The following is a 19,915-nucleotide window of genomic DNA, read 5'->3' as shown; positions in this document are numbered from 1 at the left end:
AAGAGTCGAATGAACAAAAAGCTACAGAACAGATAAAAATGTTGTCTAGCATTGGCTTTATTTATCATATCTCCAAATAGCAATGTAATGGTGTGTTGTGGTCAAAATACAGTGACCTTACTTGATCAAGTACACCCTCAGCCCACAGATAAGAAGAGCAATATAATAGAGTACACTGAAAAGAGTGTACTGTAATTATTTGTGCCCTGTCAAGAGAAGGCCCCTGGACCCCTAGCGATTCAAATCTGAGAGCACTACGTACAGCAGGAAACTAACCCTTGCCAACATGAGACAAATATCGCCCTGCTCCCGCGACATGGCTGAAATTGCACCAGTTTGTCATGCACACTGCTGCCAGCTCTCCCAAAATATAATTTGCTTGCAAATGTGAGCCCCCTTTCTCCCAGATCTCTAGCGGTCGTCCCAGTGGTTAGACATTTGTCTTTCCACTGTCACTATCAGTGAGCAATGATTACTCTCTGGGCTTTGTATTTTTCTATACGGTTGTGCTGATAAAGAGATAATAAAGATAAAAAATATTTGAAAGCATCTGATTGTACAATTTTGTAATTATGCAGGATTGTGGACATGATGTAAAATAAACTGTTTCCCATAGTGGTTATTTTTGGTGGTCTTTGTGTAATCTGCCTGGTTATGCCTTTGGTTTTTCTTTGCATATTTTAGTCAAAGTTGTACAGGGTGATCATTCATTCCAAAGTGTTTGCTCAATCGCTTGCATGACATTCACGCTTAAATGATGTGAACGACGTAAGTTTTATAAACAGTGTTACTCATTGTGTATTTATTATTACTTTTATTATTACGTGTTATTATCTTTCTAATATTTTTTATTTTCTCTCTCTGCATTATTGAGAAGGGCCGGTAAGTAAGTGTTTCAGTGTTAGTCTACACCTGTTGTTTCAAATACAATTAGATTTTTGATTTTAGTATTTTTTTCTGACTTTTAGTGTGAAGAAAAGAGTATGTACCACAGCTAACTCACTGATAGATTGCATGATATTAGGGTTTCCTGATTTCGCAAATTTCTATAAAATCTGTCTCGAGTTCATATACTAAAGGATAAGGGAGGGCTGAAGTTCAGTGCCCAATCGTATTCATTTCTTTCTCTTATCTGTTGATAGTGGGGCTCATGTGGTCTCGGATGATCCTTTGCCTGCTCATTTTGTGGCTGGAAGAGAAATTACTCCCCATTGCGCTCCCGTTAGTTTCTGTGTCTTACCACCTAACCTTAATTCCACAGCTCAACACTGAGCATGTGGCCCTCTGGCGTCAGGGACTCCGGGTCATTGGAGTCAGAGGAGATGAGGCCTGATAACTAGAAAAGTGCTCAGATGAGCAAGTCGCTCTGTTCTGGTTCAATGCAGAAGATGTGATATTATCCATGGGTGACTATTAAACTGGGCTCAATCTGCACTTCCAAATGAGGGTCACTGTCTGCAAGCGTGGACAAAGCATTTAAAGGAGTTGAAGTGTTTTGTTTAAGAGCATTTGAACCTAGAGTGCTATCACTTCAGTCAAAGTTAGCGACTGCCATACACGATGTGCTTCTTATCCTATGGGGTGAATAATACATTAAAAGGAGGTTTCAAAATGAGGGAAAAGCGGCCTTAGGGGTGGGTCAAACAAAGGTTGTGCAGCCACTCCGAATAATGTAATAGTATTTTGTTTGCTAACAAACTAGAATATGTATGTGAATTCAGATTACTTCTCAATTGCTTATAGCAATATTGTCAACTTGGCCATTTACATGACCACTAGATCTTCGTTAAAGCACTCTCCCTTGTTTTTAAGATTCCTTAAAAAAACATTGATTGTCTTCACAGAATGACTTACTGTCCAAGTGGTAATGATTATGCAGATACCACAACCTTTACGTTTGACTTGAGTTCCCATGGGTACCAATGCCACTGTCTTGTTACAAGCATGTCTGTCCCCTTGTGCTTAGTTAGTTTTTTTTATTTCTCGTTCATATTATCTATTCAGTTCTTTATTTGTAAAGTAGTCGGGTGTACCATTTTGTAGGACGTGTGGAGGAGGAGAGATATTTATTTAATGTAATAAATGTTTTTGAAGGACACAAAGTGAATTTCAATACCACAATGTAAATGCTTTAGTGATGTAGCTATACTTCTCGCTTGTCCTTTTGGTGACATTCATTGTTGATTTAATCATGCTGAAAGTCCTTGTGGAACATTGACAGTGGCCTTTTCACAATATCTCTGCTCTTCCTCCGGGTTAGGACTGTTTTCCTTTCATATTCAGTTTTTTCTGCGACTTGATTTTATTTGACAGAAAATATTCCTGAGAACCACAAAAGCCATTGTGAATTTCAGCAATGGCAGACATATTGATCCTGAGCATTTGCATACATAAATCTATTGGCTATCTGACACTTGCCAATATTTTCCCATCTTGAGAGCTGTGGTGCTGACTCCTGCACAGCACATTATCATTTGTGATGGGCATTTTATGGACTCTGACAGTTTTCCCTCACTGTCTACTCATGGCAACACGAGCAGTTTTGCTGCTGCTTTTCCGCTCTTTCCATTGAAATGAATGGCAAAACAATAGAGTGCAGGTGTTATAAAATTCAGTTTGTTATTTTATTTTAATGGAACTTCTTTGAGTATCTGATTTAAGATATTGATCAAGTGCTTTTATTAATGTCACCAACAATCAAAGCCATTATGAATGCGCTGAGAAAAGATCATTTGCCTCATTGTGAGCGGTCCAAAATCGAGTCTCCTGCTGCCTATTTTCTTTGTTCGCTTCGGGGAAAGGTCAGAATTGCAAATGGAATTAATTTAATTGTGAGAGGGTGCAGCTGGCAGTGTCAAATGGCTTGGGCTGGAGTTCTTCCCATTTCATTAACTGGCCACGTTCCAATTCCTGGCCCTGTAAATGCACTGTGACATCCAAGCATTTAGTATGCAGGAGATTATGAATGGGCACGATTATCAGTTAATAGCTCTGATGTGCTAGGAAGCCGCTCCCATCAACACCTATACAAACCAATCAGCAGGGTCTTTAAAATGATATAAATACAAGTGGCGTGATGTAATGAAGTTGTGTTCTTTAAAGCACTCTGGTGGGCAGCATAATGTCTTGGTTGGTAAGTGCCTATCTCAGATATAACCTCATCTGCTCCCTTGAATAGTTTTACACGGATCAATAAACAGTTTCCCCTGGCCTTTCACTGGTGTCACTTGACATTGAGGGATGGAAATTTATGTCAGAAACTAGCTTGACAGTTTTCCTTTTGCTACTTTGGAAATTACTCAAACGTTGACGGCTACTGCGGAGGTCATTTTCAAACACAAAGTTCCTTCCCACTGGGCACAAACTAGTTGAATCAACGTTTATTCGTCAATGTATTGTGGTGGTGGAATCTACATGGAAAATACATTGGATTTGAAAAAAAGTAAATTGTGGTTTTGAGGGTGAAATTTCAAACACAGGATAATGTCATCATGGTAACCAAGTTTCAACACAGACAAACCTTGTATAAAATATGTTGAATTTGTACATTTAAAAAAAACGTCAGATCTTCATAGTTATAACCACCAGTGGAGGCTGCTGACGGGAGGACGACACATAATAATGGCTGGCAAGGAGCGAATGGAATGATCTATCTACAGCCACCCTTTGGTCTTCTATCCAGGGTTTTAACCAGGCCCAGCCCAGCTATGATATTTGTCACAGGCTATTACCAATGTGCTATCATGAGAATGACTGAGAACTAATTAGACCACTTAAAAACTAAATAGAGTCACTGTTGCTATCAAAGTCTTTCCAAAGGGTATAGGTTTAATAGATCAATTAAATGTGACCATACTTTATGACTCATATATAATCAATGATGCTATTTAGGCCTACAGCTCCTTCAGAAAGTATTCACACCCCTTGACTTGTTCTACATTATTTTGTCTAAAAGCCTGAATCTAAAATGGATTAAATTGTGATTATTTGTCACTAGCCTAAACACAATACCCCATAATGTCTAAGTGAAATTATGTTTTTCAAAATGTTTACAAATGAATTCAAATTGAACCCTTTGTTGTGGCAAGCCTAAATAAGTTCAGGAGTCAAATTTGGCTTAACAGGTCACATAATAAGTTTTATGGACTCACTCTGTCTGCAATTATAGTGTTTAACATGATTTTTAAATCTCTGTACCCAACACATACAATTATCTGTAAGGTTCCACAGTCAAGCACTGCATTTCAAACACAGAGACTAGGGAGGCTTTCCAATGCCTCGCAAAGAAAGGCACATATTGGTAGATGGGTAATAATATATATTTTTTAAGCAAATATTGAATGTCCCTTTGACACCGAGTCACTATAAAGATACAGGCATCGTTCCTAACTCAGTTGCTGGAGAGGATGGAAACCGCTGAGGGATTTCACCATGAGGCCAATAGGGACTTTACAACAGTTACAGAGTTTAATGGCTGTGATTGGAGAAAACTGAGGATGGATCAACAACATTGTAGTTACTCCACAATTCTAACCTAATTGACAGAGTGAAAAGAAGAATGCCTGTATAGAATACAAATATTCCAAAACATGCATCCTGTTTGCAACAAGGCACTGAAGTAATACTGCAAAAAAAATGGCAAAGCAATGAACTTTTGTCAAAAATACAAAGTGTTATGTTTGGGGCAAATGCAATACAGCACGTTACTGAGTACCACTCTACATTTTTTCAAGCATAGTGGTGGCTGTATCATGTTATGGGTATGTTTGTAATCGTTAAGGACTGGTGAGTTTTTTCAGGATGAAAAATAAACTGAATGGAGCTAAACACAGGCAAAATCCTAGAGGAAAACCTGATTCTGTCTGCTTTCCACCAGACACTGGGAGACTAATTCACCTTTCAGCAGGACAATAACCTAAAACTCAAAGCCATTCTATACTGGAGTTTTTTTCACCTTTATTTAACCAGGTAGGCTAGTTGAGAACAAGTTCTCATTTACAACTGTGACCTGGCCAAGATAAAGCGAAGCAGTGCGACACAAACAACAACACAGAGTTACACATGGAATAAACAAGCATACAGTCAATAACACAATAGAAAAAAATTAAGTCTATATACAGTGTGTGCAAATGGCGTGAGGAGGTAAGGCAATAAATAGGCCACAGTAGTGAAGTAATTACAATTCAGCAAATTAACACTGGAGTGATAGATAAGCAGATGGTGATGTGCAAGAAGAAATACTGGTGTGTAAAAGAGCAGAAAAGTAAATAAAAACAATATGGGGATGGGGTAGGTAGATTGGATGGGCTATTTACAGATGGGCTATGTACAGCTGCAGCGATCGGTTAGCTGCTCGGACAGCTGATGTTTAAAGTTAGTGAGGGAAATATAAGTCTCCAGCTTCAGCGATTTTTGCAATTCGTTCCAGTCATTGGCAGCAGAGAACTGGAAGGAAAGGCGGCCAAGGGAGGTGTTGGCTTTGGGGATGACCAGTGAGATATACCTGCTGGAGCACGTGCTACGGGTCGGTGTTGTTATCGTGACCAGTGAGCTGAGATAAGACAGAGCTTTACCTAGCATAGAGTTATAGATGACCTGGAGCCAGTGGGTCTGGTGACAAATATGTAACGATGGCCAGCCGACTAGAGCATACAGGTCGCAGTGGTGGGTGGTATAAGGGGCTTTGGTGACTAAATTAATGGCACTGTGAGAGACTGCATCCAGTTTGCTGAGTAGAGTATTGGAAGCTATTTTGTAGGTGACATCGCCGAAGTCGAGGATCGGTAGGATAGTCAGTTTTACGAGGGTATGTTTGACGATGTGAGTGAAGGAGGCTTTGTTGCGAAATAGGAAGCTGATTCTAGATTTAATTTTGGATTGGAGATGTTTAATATGAATCTGGAAGGAGAGTTTACAGTCTAGCCAGACACCTAGGTATTTGTAGTTTCCCACATATTCTAAGTCAGAACTGTCCAGATTAGTGATGCTAGTCGGGTGGACGGGTGCGGGCAGTGAACGGTTGAAGAGCATGCATTTGGTTTTACTAGCATTTAAGAGCAGTTGGAGGCCACGGAAGGAGTGTTGTATGGCATTGAAGCTCGTTTGGAGGTTAGTTAACACAGTGTCCGAAGAAGGGCCAGATGTATATAGAATGGTGTCGTCTGCGTAGAGGTGTATCAAGGAATCACCTGCAGCAAGAGCGACATCGTTGATATATACAGAGAAGAGAGTCGGCCCGAGAATTGAACCCTGTGGCACCCCTATAGAGACTGCCAGAGGTCCAGACAACAGGCCCTCCGATTTGACAAACTGAACTCTGTCTGAGAAGTAGTTGGTGAACCAGGCGAGGCAGTCATTTGAGAAACCAAGGCTGTTGAGTCTGCCGATAATAATGCAGTGATTGACAGAGTCGAAAGCCTTGGCCAGGTTGATGAAGACAGCTGCACAGTACTGTCTTTTATCGATGGTAGTTATGACTTACCAACAAGACAGTGAATGTTTCTGAGCGGTCGAGTTATAGTTTTGACTTAAATCTACTTGAAAATCTATGGCAAGACCTGAAAATGGTTGTCTAGCAATGATCAACAACCAATTTTACTGAGCTTGAATAATTTTGAAAAGAATAATGGCAACTGTTGCACAATCCAGGTGTGGAAAGCTCTTAGAGACTTACCCAGAGAAACTCATAGCTGTAATCGCTGCTAAAGGTGTTTCTACAAAGTATTGCCTCGGGGGTGTGAATACTTACTGTATGTAAATGAGATGTTTCTGTATTTTATTTTCAATGAATTTGCTAAAAGTTCTAAAAGCATGTTTTCACTTTGTCATTATGGGGTATTGTGTGTGCATGGTGGAGAAAAAAAAGGAATTGAATCCATTTAGAATTCAGACTGTAACACAACAACATGTGGAATAAGTCAAGGGGTTTGAACACTTTCTGAAGGCACTGTATATAAAATCTGCAAAGTCAGCTATTGTTTCAATTCCACCCAGAATTCAACAAACAATTGACAATACAATCGGTATAGGGTTTCAAGCTCTGGTTGATTTCAAATTGTAAGAGATTTAGTGATATTGAATTGTGTTTGGTTGTCAACTCAACCAAATATCAACATTTGAATGAGTTGTAGACTAATCCAGTTTGTCTACAAATTAATAGTTTATGTCTCTCCATCTCGGAGTTTGATTTGAATTAGTCCTATACTTTGGCTTAGATTTTTGGTTGAGATGGAGATCGTGAATCCAACACATCGATTATTAATTTGTAGACAAACTGGAATTAAAGCCAGACTAAGTCAATGGCACAGATTAAACTTTCTAAGCAGAAGCTAAATCTCCTTCAAATGTTTAGTTTTGGTTGACAACCAAACACAATATCACTTTTGAAATACAATAAATAGCCTAAAGGGAAAGCTTTTTCACAAACAATTGTACCATTGAACTGTAACGGTCGTCGTATGAAGAAGGTGTGGACCAAAAAACATAGAAACTGAACATAGAATGCCCACCCTAGTCACACCCTGGCCTAAACCTAAATAGAGAATAAAAACCTCTCTATGGCCAGGGCGTGACATGAACCTTAAAATGAGTAACACAACCATGGCTAAATTTTGAGGTTACTTGCAACTATACATTTCTTCTTATGTAATCGTATGAAGCATGTTCAAGATAGCATGCATAGGTCATCGCAGGTCTGTGGAGATCTTCACAATTGCTGTAATAATCTGTACAGAATCTCGAATGGCATTGATCACTCGTACCCTGTACTTTTACTGTAATCCAGGTCATTTGGTTCTGCTATTATATTAATCTGTTGTATAAATAAACAAAATACCTGACATTGTATTCCCATTTGAATTTTGTTGTGTTTTTAAATGGTTTGGGTGACAACTGAACCAAAAACAGACATTGTTTTTCCATCGGAATTTGGTTGTGCTTTTAGAATTGATAACACATTGGAAATTCAACAACCTTTTTTGTCTGTCTTTTTAAGTGGGTGAATATAGGTTGTTGATCAAACGTCTCAACCAAATATTACCCAATTATCCACGTTGAAATGACATGGTGTGCCCAGTGGGTAGTCTCTGTCGATGGCAGCAAAGTTCTTAGAAGTGCACGACATGACAAATCAACACCTTGCACATAAAAGCGTATGAAAATGTCGACATCGGTATCAGTACATGAACAATGTGATGTTGTGAATGATGTATATTGAGAGGCGTAATATCATAAATGAAAAGCTGAGCTGTCGTCAACATAAAGTGCCTACCATTCCTCATAGTTGAGACTTGTGTTCTAGAGAGAAGATGTATACATTTTTGCAGGGAGGACCAGGGCAGTCAGTACCAAGCATCTATTTTGAATGTGGTACAATAGCTTGAGTTTACTGTGGTGTAGATAGCTTCATGGTATCATCCCCACTGTATTGACTAAAACAATACTGTCTCATGTCAAAGACTTGAAGACCCACTGAAATGGTGTCATTCCAACCAGTTTTGCCCACTGGGTCAGAGGAAGAACCATGCTCAGACCACCTCAACTCATCAGGAGATTGGACCTGACCAGCAGAGGAACCTTCCGCTACACTCGCATTAACATCTGCTAACCATGTGTATGTGACCAATACATTTGATTTGATTTGAACTTGAGGGGCTTCAGGGGTAACAATTTTTTTTTACATTTTTGTTTGTCTTGTCTCAGGATTTTTTTCTTTCCTTTTCTTTTCACGATGTTTTTGTTGTACCCATTTATTTTGGAAGTGTTGTATGTTCTGTTGTCTTGGCGCATAAATCGCATTGTACATACAGTTGTATAGTTCGATGACAATGCTTTGTAAAAAAAGAGACAATTTCTGGTCTCTGTCCATCCCTGATTGTTTGCAATACTTTTACATGTTGTTCTAATACATGAATTTGCATCTCTTGCAGTTCAATACTGCAGTAATCTGTAGATGCCGGTCTGAGTTTATCCTTTCATACAGTAACATTTAATTGTAAATGTTTGACCAATGAATGTCTGCGTCACGCAATGTAATATAGCTATTACTTTCACATCATCGGTTGGCTTAGTATTGAATTTCTTTTTTTTTGGTAAATACCCTTAAACGCTAAATTTGAGTAACATAAATTGATAGTGCCAGGTGATAACAAGGCTAGCAGGGAATTGTACCATCGTATTGTGTTCTCCACACCACATTCTGTCTGCTTATTAAGATTTCAAAGATACGAACACTAGTTCAGTAATTGCTTTCTTGAATCTGCCTTTAATAATTACACTTAGAAAAGCTGTAGTGAAAATTAGAGAGGCAGAGACTAATGGAAAACTAGATTTTTTCACTGAATTAGAGAGCAAGACAATCCATATATTGACAATCCATCAAGATGAAAGAGATCAGGAAAAGTGTTTTAGACTGTCCGAGAGAGGAAGGCAAACTGGTTCTGATGCAGTGTGGCATCTGCTGTGAGGCTCGCCGCCCAGGAGAGGAGGAGAGGAGATTCAGTGCAGATCAGACAGAGGAGGCATCAATGTGTGTCTCACATCGTTCACCGAGCCACTTCAAGGGCCGCCATCCTCATCTTGGCCCAGATTGCAAAGTGTTCAGGGTGGGTGGGGTGTGTCGGTGGGTGGGAGGGGTGGGGGCTGGGGGGGGGGGCTGATTGAACCTTTTGTTTGATGATTCTCCTATTAGAAATCAAAATGAAAATGTAAATGTGGTTGTTAAGAAAGTGCATTTCTCTGGCTATTAATAATTAACGAATTTATTGGCAAATGATAGCTTCCGTCAGGGATCATCAACTAGATTCAGCCGCGGGACGATTTTTTCTTGAACGGATGGTCAGGGGGAATGGAACATAATTAAAAATAATTTATTGACTGCAAATTGACCTCAATAATCCCAATTAGATATAATATCTGACTTAAACATCATTTCAAACCTTGCTCACATTTCTTTATGATCATCTCTCTATTATGTTTGGGAATACAAATTATTTGGAGCTGATTCGCTGTAGTTTTTACATTCTTTTATGGCCAACAATTTTAAAAAGTATATATATATATTATCTTTATTTGCTCAGAAAACTTGGGGGGTCAAATAAAATCATATTTGGCCTGCAGGCTGCCAGTTTGGGAACCCTGGCTTAAGCTTAAATTCCCACGTCTTTACAATAAATATCAGGAAAAAATGTATCAAACATTTAAAACATATACAATCGACAAGGATAAATTATAGTCATTTTCTACTTCAGAATGTTGGACAAAGGACAGAAAATAATAAATACAATATTATAATATGCTGCAACAAAAACAGACACTACGATTTTGAGTTATGTATATGTCACTGTCCCTCTTTCCTCAAACAGTGTTTTTGTTTGGAGGCCATCCATCATTTTCAGATGTGTATTTTTTTCTACCAGTAACACACTGAAGACAAAACGCAGATAGACAGTACATTGTGACTTACAATCATGTCAAATTCACTGAGAAAAGGAAAATGGACATGAACAGACCAAATAAAGACCAACATTTTCATTGTGTAAACAATTTCAATAGAGGATATACTGTAGATACCCCATACATTAGGGCCTACATATTTTTTGTTCTCAGTGTGTCATTGTTAGACACAAGAGTCGGTCCGTACCCTTACAGGTAAATGTCTGTTTTGAAACTCCTGTACATCTGTTGTGGCAAGGTTACAAATTAAGTGATTATGATGTATCATGTATTAGAGAAAGTCTCTTTGTTCGGGGAAAAAATCAATACCAAAGCTCCTGGAGCAGCCCTTTTCCCTTTTAAATGTCCAGATAGGATGGGTCTGGAATTGCTGATTCCACATTTAGAATGACAGTGATTCATACCATGGTGCTGTCCGGTTAGGCCTCTAACTTATACCTGAGGGTCTGCCGCTGACATTTCATCTGCAACTTTGGGAAAGGTTAAGGGCTGGGGGTCTGGAAGCTGGCGGGAAGCAGGGAACCTTTACTATTGACTTATTTTTAGATTCTACAGTAGGAGAGAGTAGGAAAATAGTTTTCATACTGAGGAAGAAGTGAAGCTGATCATCTACAGAAATGATACGAGGGTTTTCTTTTTCTCAATCATGACAAGTGATATACAACATATGCAGGAGTATATAGGTGTTAAGACAGTTGCTGTACGGGGAATGAAAAATCTGGTGAAAAAGCTCTTAATGGCAACCTAGCTAGCACCCAGAGATCAGACGATACAGTAGCAATTTCAAATATAACCAATTTAATTTTTTAAACCAAAAAAAAAAGACGTCTTGCCTTCCTCTTTAAACATTGTTGATCCTTAATCTAAGGATCTATTGTGACATCGATTTAAATACAATTTGATATTAGATCAAGTACACAAAGTACTCAGAATATAGGCCTTATAAGTACTATTCAATGGAACAGAAGATAATATAATGTCTAAACTAATCAAGTCAGGAAGTCATTGAATACACTGACTGTGTGTGTGACATTGATTCATGAATATCTGCACCAGATATCATCATGATAAACACCTCTACCAAAGTCTTGTATATCAGAGAGGTATGCACTAGACATCAATGGACAATAGGTGCGGACTGCATCCCTTTCTAGGCACCCCCACTCTGATTTTGACCTCTGACCCTGCAACCCCAGTGGCTCTTGAGTGGCATGGCTTTGGGTCATAATTAGGGTGGCCTAGGGGTTCCTATCTTGACCTTGGTCCCCGAACAGACAGGAACCACAAACATTACAGCTACTGTAGCAGAGAATCCCTCTTTGAGATTTAATTGGCAAGGTGTGTCGAAAACCATCCAAAATAGTGCCCTTGTTCCTCTGGATGTAACTACATGGAGGAGCAGGGGGTGCATTGTGTTTCTCTTTTCAAAAGCAGCTTTAAACCTAGCATTTGCCCAACTTGATATAACATTTAGTTGATGAGTCGTTTTTTTTTAAACAGGCAGGAGCATCCTTGTAATACAATATTCTAAATGTAAATGTTGAAAATATTGGGGTTTGTAGTGTGTACTGTAGGTATCCAGAGTGCCCAAGTAATTCAATCACAAGTGAAAAGGGAGATCGTCTCTGCTGCTTTACATCCATTTTCGTCCTTGCTTTATGACCGGATTGGCGAGTTGATGGAATTGAAGTAGCTCAATACCTTGAGTCGTTCTTGGGGACAGAATCTTGCCAGTCTATGATATTGTTTTTCTTTTTTGCCACCATTTCTTTCACCTGAAGGTATCCTAATGAGCTACTATGGTACATTCCATCTAGGGCTAAAGAAGGTGAGTTCATAGTGGCCCCTTCCCCCAGCGTCTGGTCTGGCTATAGGAGGTGGTGGGCGGAGGCTGTGCAGAGCACAAGAGGTTGTTCATCATGGACTGAAGGGTCACCCTGTGAGTATTTATCTTGTAAGCAGCTTAGCCCTACTGGAAACTGGCCTTGTCTACCGTTTGTCTTCATTCAGCACCAGCCATTGTTAATGACTGTCACCGGCCACACTACCTGTCCAGATACCTCAGGGTAGCCAAAGTGGGTGGAAAATACGGAAAATTAACAAGGCTGACAATGTAAATTATACAACCTATACAACCTAAGGTGAGAAAGCCATAACCATGCAACATTGTGGGGCGGTTTCTCAGACACAGATTAAGCCTAGTCCTGCGCTGAAAACCTGTTTCAATGGAAAATCTCCATTGAACATGCTTTTTAGTCCAGGACTAGGCTTAATCTGTGTCCGGGAAACTGGGTCTATGCGCCTGTCCTTTATTGGGATTTTTGCAACCTGCTATTTAAACCAGGGTACTCCATATAGTGATCAATTGAGAGGATGAGCAGACATTATTCTCCAAGGCACAGCTCCTGGTGTGTCTGACCTTATGTAGATATAGACATTCTAAGAATCAAACTTGGGTTTTTCAGCTGTCATGGTTTTAAAGGTGCATTAATCGGAGGTTTTCTGAGGAGCTGAGGAGCTGACCCCGTCATTTGGTGAAGCGGGAGAAACTGACAGAAATGTGACGAACATTTTCACAGAATGATGGGAGAGTGCTGATCCCTATCACTGACAAGAGAACATCAAGTCTTTGTCATGTAGTACCCTAGTCCAGTCTTAGGGTACCCATCTTTATAGATCTGTAGCATGATGCAACCTTTTAGATATCCGGCTAGACATGTTATTATCTCATGTCTAAGGATTTCACACACAAAAATTGGTTGGTCGTTTTTTGCTTTCAAATGATTCAACATACTGTACCAGCACTATCTATTACGCATGTCACTAGTTTTGGTCTGTTAATTTGTTGTGTTTTATGAATTTCCTTTTTATGTGAAACTTCTTTCATTTTATTAAATGTAGTCAACATATTCTGTCTGTGCTACAACCTCTTGCCTTTCTTATAGAAGCAATGTTTGTCCCAATGATGAAGCGTTATATTTTTTTAACTATAATGTTAGTTTCTCCCCAATAAAACTTCCATGAGATATTATACAACAGTCCTGTATTTGAACTTGAGAGGATGTGTGGATGGGTCTGGAGGAGGCAGCGGTAAGATTACACACGGATACGTCCCAAATGGCTCCCTATTCCCTACGTAGTGCACTGCCCCTATGTGCCCTAGTCAAAAGTAGTGCACTACACAGGGAATAGGGTGCCATTTGGAACAGAAGCACAGTGAGCGGAGAGGAACACACAGTTTTTCTTCTTCATTAGGCTCTGTGAGAAGAGTGTTAAATAATATTAATGACCGGGATAGTCATTACTTACCTCGGTTTGTACCGGCTCAAGTGATTTTATCGATCACTGGGGAATGCGGCACAGTACAGAAGATTATTCTGCCTGATATTATCACAGGCTTAAATAAGTTGATTAGCACACCCACTATCTTTAAATAGATCTAGATGATGATGTTGATTGGAAGAAGCAGAGCACCATCCATCTTTTTGATCTGCTAATAACTGAAATCCATCACTGTTTCTATCAGGCCCGGGCTCTCTCCCTCTCCCGAGTCCACAGGTTTTGGAGAGCGGGCAGGCCCAGGAATGTAGGACAACACAGACTGGGCTATTATTTGTCAATGGGCTGTGAAACTATAGTTTCCATGGCCCTATATCCTGTACTTGCAATGGACAAGGAGAAAAGTGAAATTATACTAAACAAAAATATAAATGTAACATGCAATAATCAGTTTAAATAAATAAATTAGGCCCTAATCTACTGATTTCACATGACTGGGAATACAGATATGCATACCTTTAAAAAAGGTGTGGATCAGAAAACCAGTCAGTATCTGGTGTGACCCCCATTTGTCTCATTCAGCGCAACACATCACCTTCGCATAGAGATGATCAGGCTGTTGATTGTGGCCTGTGTAATGTTGTCGCACTCCTCTTCAATGGCTGTGCGAAGTTTCCGGATATTGGCGGGAACTATAACACGCTGTCGTACACGTTAATCCAGGGCATCCCAAACATGTTTAATGGGTGACATGTCTGGTGAGTATGCAGGCCATGGAATAACTGGGACATTTTCAGCTTCCAGGAATTGTGTACAGATCCTTGCAACATGGGGCCATGCATTATGCTGAAACATGAGGTGACGGTGAATGAATGGCACGACAATGGGCCTCAGGATCTCGTCACGGTATCTCTGTGCATTCAAATTGTAATCAATAAAATCAATTGTGTTCATTGTTCGTAGCTTATGCCTGCCCATACCATAACTCCACTGCAACCATGGGGCACACTGTTCACAACATTGACATCAGCAAACCGTTTTATATTTTTGTTCAGTATAAATTCCAATGTACCTGTCCAGTTTCATCATTTGAATCCTCTCTGTGTACAATCCTACAGGTATCCCACTATTTGTTGGGATCCAAAACAGATATTGGAAAACGATTGAATTGAAAGAAAGAATGAAAAACTAGATCGCTATTTTTCTTCAGTTCATCAAAAAGAAAACAACATTTTGGGACATACGGTATATGCAAAACAGTAGTCCATTTGACTAGTATTGCCCAACACTTGTATTGATATTTTGGGTCACTGAACCACAGGAGTCTTTGTTCTGAACCAGAGGAGGTTTTTGCTGCCAAGCCAACTGTGAACAGGGGGGCTTGCTTTTATCTTATTAAACACTTTGTTACTTGTAGCAATTAATGTAATGTTCTCCAGAAAAAAATTGTCCAATGCTTGCCGCATCTAATATGGCCAGCCCTGCTTGATTATGCACTTGTTGATTGGTCATTTTCACTGATGGTTGCTAGGGTGATGTTATTAGAAGGGTAAGCTCGCTGTTGGACGTAAAATCTCTGCAGAGCATGGCCGCTCAGTCGAGTCCATTTATTCCCAGGCCAAGTCTAATTACTCTGCCTGGCCTGCCAGAGGTATGGGCCGCCTTGAACCAAGCGCCACAGCTGCCCCAACACAGAACCAATAGGAAAAGATTAATTGTTTGCTTTGTTTTGTCCCCCAAGGGACCCGGGTCACTTAATAAAGAAAAATAATTCCTTCTTCTTCTTGATTCGCCTGCTATTCTGAAATTATTCCAGAGTGCAGACAAGGAAGAGGGAAAGCTTTGTTCTCGTTACCGGGTGGGCTGTTACTTTCAAACCGGCCAGATACCCTGAAAGCAAATCTTGTTAATAAAGGGGGAAATGGATGAGGGTTGCAGGACATTGTTCGGTGAGAGTTGTATCATCATTTGCAGAGCCTATTTCCTCTAGATGACTCATTAGAGAGACCAAATTAACACCACCCTCCCAATTGTTCTTAATTTGTAAAGCAAGCAGAATGGCAAAGGGAAAGGGTGCTGAATGGATGTGCAATTAGCAAGCATGGTTAATTGACCCTCTGTGCTACATCTGCTGAGTGAACACATCACAGCCTGAAACACATTAATGGCATGCAGTCAGGACACTGCAACTGAAGGTCAATAGAGTGTACACTTAAATGCAAATGGCACTGTAACCTGCCACAGAAGGCCACCTTTGTGCGGGAAAGAAGGACAGATTCACAGGCTCATTTCAGTAGCTTTGAAATGATAGTTGCAACTAATACTTAGACATTTCCCGAGAGTGCATAATAGAAATAAATAAACATATCATAGCTAGTCCTGCTGACCACATTGTAATATAGAAAACATCCAACTATTTTTTTATGCTCAATTTACAATACAGTTACAGACTCCGAGAATGTATATCAAGTGCTATCTTAGAAACCACCGAAAACAGTCATGTTTCACACAAACTATAGGCCTACTATATAGTACAATATAGACACAGGACATTTTCAATGATATACAGTATGGTATACGTACTGTATTGAATGTTTAATATCTAGCTATGTTGGTAACAAATGCAGTAATAATTCAACATTCTGTAATGTGTTTGGTCAATACAGCAGTCTGCTGGTTTTCTGTGGGCGATCAAAGAAGATCGATGCGACACTGGGAGGTCTATGACAGTGTAATGCGTTGTGGCATGCTAGTTGGGTTTATTAGCAGAACGTTTTTATTTTTCCTCTGCTGAATGGGGGCCTAAGTGCAGATAGGTCCGTGATAAATGCAGTCTTACACCGTTGATCCAATTCATTTGTCAACAGCGTGAAAAAGGTTAATCAGTATTCTCCAGCCAGGTTATAGTGGTCTCTCTTTTCTCCAGAGTAATTGTGCCTCTCTGCGCCCCCTATCAACCCGGGCCTCACCGGCAAGGAAAGCGGAGCAAGGCTTCACTGCAGACCAGCCATAACTAATTATCTGTGATTGCACAGAGATTATATTTCTCACTAAGGGCAAAAATACAGAACAAAAATCACAAATATTGTCAGCTCTCCCTCACAATTTATACAGAGAGGTTATTTTAATGTTTATACAAGTAACAGAATGACCATGAGAGAAATCTATAATTGCTTCGGAAGGTGCTCTCACAGTCTCACGTCAAAATTAGACGGCCATCTATGTTTCTAAAACTTCAAATTTCGAAGTTGTTCCCAACGTCCTTTTTCAAAGTTAAGGTTAAGTTCAGGCCTTAACTCTAATTCTTAGGCATTAACTTCCATTTTTTAAGATAAAGGTTAAAGTTTGGGATAAAACAAATATAACTTCCTATCGTTGGATTTGAACTTGCAACCTTAAGAATCGGATACCCAACCCAGTCCACAATGCCCTAACAAAACCGAAACCTACTTGAAGATATCAGCGCTTACTGTTGCCCCTAGTGGCCGGTTTTCACGTCATCTCCTGACATCCTCAGACATGGATGGACGTCGAATACTGACTTATATCACAGGTGATCTGGCTGGCCTTCCCACTGGGCACACTACGCCATTTCAACGTGAGTAATTGGGTAATATTCGGTTGAGACGTTGATCAATGAGATTGCAACCTATATTCACCCACTCAAAAAGACAGCAAAAAGTTAGTTGAATTTCCAATGTGTTATCACTATATGTTCAACCATCTAAACGCACAATAAAGCCTCCTGAGTGGCGCAGCGTTCTAAGGCACTGCATTGCAATGCTTGAGGCATCACTACAGCCCTGGGTTTGATCCCAGACTGTGTCGTGATCAATGAGGCGGCGCACAATTGGCCCAGCGTTGTCTAGGTTAGGGGAGGGTTTGGCTGGCCGGTATTTTTTTGTCCCAATGCGCTCTAGCGACTCTAGCGCCTGTAAGGTGAAAGTGTTTCCTCTGACACATTGGTGTGGCTGGCTTCTGGGTTAAGTGAGCAGTGTGTAAAGAATCAGTGCGGCTTGGCAAGGTCATGTTTCGGAGGGTGCATGGCTCTTGACTTTCGACTCTCCCGCGTCCGTAGGGGAGTTGTGGCAGTAGGACAAGATTGTAACTACCAATTGGGGAGAGAATAGGCTACAAGTACAAAATAATTATAATAAAGCACAACAAAATTCCAATGAAAGTGTTTGATTTTTGGTTTAGTTGTCAAACAAGTGTCTATCACTACGCTTTCAACCATTTAAAAGCACAGCAGTTCAAATGGGAATACAATGTCAGATAATTTGTTTATTTATATAACAGATTAACGTTTTATCACTGTTCTTCTTCTACTAGCAGAACCAAATGACCTGGATCGAAGTTGAGATTACAATAAAAACAGCCTACATGTTGCAAGTGATAAATGCAGTTTGAGATTCTGCAAGATTGTTACAGCAATTGTAAAGATTTCCAGAGACCTGGCATGACCTTTGCATGCTATCTTGAACATGCACGTTTTATATGATTACATAAAAGTATAATATACTGTATATATATATTATATATCTCAGTTAAAGAATAGGATCAAATCAAATCAAACTTGAAATACAATTTAAATCAAGTTTGATATTATTTATTCCTATTCTTTTACTTAGATTTTTTTGGTTGAGATGGAGACCTGAATCCAACATATCAATTATTAATTTGAAGCCAAACTGGAATTAAAGCCATGCTAAGTAAGTGGCACGTATGAACTATCCAAGCAGAAGATACATCTCCTTCAAATGTTGACATTTGGTTGCGTTGACAACCAAACACAATTCAATATCCCTAAATAACATTACATTTGAAATCAAACAGTGCTGGAAACCCTAGCCTATTGTATTGTCTATTTTCAGTTGAATTCTGGGAGGAATTCAAACAATTGCTGTTGATGACTTTGCAAATGCTACCCACTGGGCACAGACGTCAGTTCAATGTCTAGTTTTGATTTGCATTTGGTTGAGTTGTCAACTAATGGGAATTCAATGTGAAATCAACAAAAAATGTCACCATATCATTGGATTTAGGTTAATAGTCTGGTGGGGAAAAAAATGAAATTCCCCTACGTTGATGGCTTTTTGCAAATCTAATCAGATTTCCATGTTGATTCAACGTCATCAGATTTATTTGTTTTGTTGAAATGATGTGGAAACAACATTGATTTAACCAGTTTTTGCTTAAATAGCATCATTGATGATTAATAAAGTATAGTCACACTTAATTTGCTCTGTTAACCCTACCCTTTGGAATTACTTCTATAGAAACAGTGAATCTATTTCGTTTTTAAGTGGAGATCTCTCAACAATCATTCTCACGATAGCACATTGGTAATAGTCAGAGACGAATACCATGGCTGAGCTTGATTAAAACCTTGGATGGGAAACAAGAGGGTAGCTCTAGCTAGATCAATTCACCAGTAGGAGGTGCTGCACGGCCTATTGTTTTTTTTCCTGATATTGGATGTACTGTTGAAAATCTGACGTTGTTTTAAAGGTACAAATTCAACATATTTTATACGATGTTTGTCGATGTTGAAATTTGGTTACCATGATGACATAATCCAGTGGTTGAAATTTCACCCTCTAAACAACAGTTTACAAATCAATTGTATTTTTCACGTTGATTCAACATCACAATACGTTGATAAATTACATTGAAACAACATTGATTCAACCAGTTTGTGCCCAGTGGGTTACAATGGAGACTGGAGAACAAGGTCTTTTTTCTACTCCATACTCCATTCTGCCTACCCCCTGACCTAACGCCTTTCCTTTTTAACAGCTATCGCCACTGGAAATAAGGAGTTGGTTGTCAAGACAATTGCATGATTTTTTTTTCTCTTACTTGACAACGTTCTATCATCTGTGAAGTTATCGATTTGCCAGTGTTTTAACCATCAAACTGGATCTATTTGAGTGACCCTGGTTTTTAAGCAATTTCTTGGACAGGCGAGGCGTCACAGCAATTGGGTGCTTTTAAAGACAGTATTTCAATTTGTAGACAGTACTTCAAACTGCACTACCCCCTTTGAAGGGGAATCAGCCTTGTTTAGACCCCGTGGTGGACAGAGTTGTCATAGTGGGGGAGAAAAAAGAGCCGGTTTGCTTTATAGATTGCTGTTAGGTCAACAAAACTTTGGCAGCATTGATTAACTTGACAGTGAATA

This window comes from Oncorhynchus clarkii, chromosome 6 (genome assembly GCF_045791955.1).
Source record: "Oncorhynchus clarkii lewisi isolate Uvic-CL-2024 chromosome 6, UVic_Ocla_1.0, whole genome shotgun sequence".
Taxonomy (NCBI): domain Eukaryota; kingdom Metazoa; phylum Chordata; class Actinopteri; order Salmoniformes; family Salmonidae; genus Oncorhynchus; species Oncorhynchus clarkii.
The sequence above is the reverse complement of the archived record's forward strand: the minus strand, read 5'-3'. Positions refer to the sequence as shown.